The sequence below is a fragment of the Etheostoma spectabile genome, chromosome 23 (assembly GCF_008692095.1).
Source record: "Etheostoma spectabile isolate EspeVRDwgs_2016 chromosome 23, UIUC_Espe_1.0, whole genome shotgun sequence".
In the NCBI taxonomy this organism is placed as follows: Eukaryota; Metazoa; Chordata; class Actinopteri; order Perciformes; family Percidae; genus Etheostoma; species Etheostoma spectabile.
In genome coordinates, this window is record NC_045755.1 from 2641907 (window position 1) to 2644090 (window position 2184).

The following is a 2184-nucleotide window of genomic DNA, read 5'->3' on the forward strand; positions in this document are numbered from 1 at the left end:
CGATTCATTCATTTCCACATGCATCGTTGATAATTATTGATTTAAAATGGCTGATTTAAAATTTTCTATTATTTGCCTGTAAACATACACATATACACACATACACACACCTATATATATATATATATATATTAAATGGAGTTCAATGTGCTATGATGCACAATGGGGTTCGTTGGAAACTTCTGACGAGTCACATTTTGAAAATGTTACCCACCCTTAGGGGATGGAGTGGGGAAAAATGATACAGTGAGAAAGACATTGATGGAGAGTGTGTGTTGTGGTTTCTTTGCACTCTTACCCCAATTTTCTGTGGGGACGGAACGGCACTGATTTTACAAGGCGATGTAAAGGCAGCAGTAAATAAAGATGAGCATGTGCTGCAGAGGAACCTACAAAAAAAAAAAAAATTGTAGTTTTCAGACAGCTGCTATTTGAAATATATAATAATATATAATATATATATGTTTGTGTGTGTTTGTGTAGTATATATATATATATATATATTATATATATACACATAATATTATAGTGTGTGTGTGTGTGTGTGTATTTGGGTGTGTGTGTGTGATATACAGTCCCTGACAAAAGTCTTATCGCTTATCTATTTTGTAGAAACACCTTCTATTAACATGACTTTTAATTAATCAATTGGTGAAGAAATAGCTCATATGAAAAGCTAAAACCCTCCCAAATGATGTTCAATGCACTGAAATAATTTCACTGAACACGATTTATCATTTAAACAAGACAGAAAGGTCAAATTTGTGCAAGACAAAAGCTTTGTCCGCCTATACATAAATTGAACAAATTTACTACAAATACTAAAATGTCAGCAAATTAATAGTGGTGCTGTGAGATTCAAATTTAATATCTTGTATGACTTCCATGAGGTTGAAGGACTGCATCCATGCGGTTTGGCAAGGATTCATACAATGTATTGATGAAGTCATCAGGAATGCTAGGAAAGCAGTCTTGCGCCTCCCAGAGTTCATCAATATTCTTTGGTTTGGTCTTCCATGCTTCCTCTTTCATCCTACCCCCCATATGCTCCATGATGTTCATGTCTGTGGACTGGGCCGGCCAATCCTGGAGCATCTTGATCTTCTTCGCCTTGAGGAACTTTGAAGTAGAGATGCAAGTATGCGATGGAGCACCCATCCTGCTGCAGATTTGGCCTCTTTTATGGTTGGGAATATAAGAGGTAGCTAAGATTTCTTGGTATTTGAGACTATTGATGTCCTCCACCCTGCAGATCTCTCCACACCCCCATACTGGATGTAACCCCAGACCATTTTTCCGCCACCAACTTCACTGTTTTCTGGGTGAATCTTGGATCCGGCGGCTCCAGTAGGTCTCCTGCAATATTGCGGCAACTGTGGTGTAATTCAACAGAAGATTCATCTGAAAAATCCACTTTCTTCCACTTCTCCAGCGTCCATCCTTTTAGCAGGCTGGGGGCCTTGGCAAATGCCACAACGTTTTTTTCAATTGTCTTTTGTTAGTTGGGCTTCTGGGCACTGATTTGACCTGGAGGGCCATTTCGAGAAGAATCCACAAACCGTTCTAGTTGACACAGGGACTTCAGGGGACCAGGTCTGGTGGAGCTCTGCTGCTTAGAAAATGGGCTGGCCTTGGTTTTTCGAGCCAACAACAGTCCTCTCGAGCATTTGTCTTGCGGGGTCTGCCTGACCTGGGCTCGTCAAAAACATCTCCAGTGTCTTCAAATGTTTTTTTATCATCTGTACTTGACGCTGAGACACATTGAAGGTGTCTGCCACATCAGCAGTGGATCTGGCCTCTTGATAATCAAAACTTTAGTCTCAGGGTGAACTTAGGCATGTTTGCAGAGGTCTAGTTGCAGTTGATGTGAAGGTCTAGTGTACTGGGGTAGTTTTTATACACACCTGAGACCTAATTGATCCTTATTAGTCACAGGTGAACTCATATGACAAGGCGACAACACTTATGTCTTTGCAAAAATTGACTCAATGGGCTTTACCAAGCTGTGAATATTAGAAACTTTTTGACAGTTTCTTTTTCACTGAAACATTATTACAAAAGTTGTTGGGATTAAAATGACCATTTCTTGTAAATAAATCTTGATTAGAAATATATTTCAGCGGCACTTCAGGTCAATTTGTACACAAGCAACAAGACTTTTGTCAGGACTGTTATATATATATA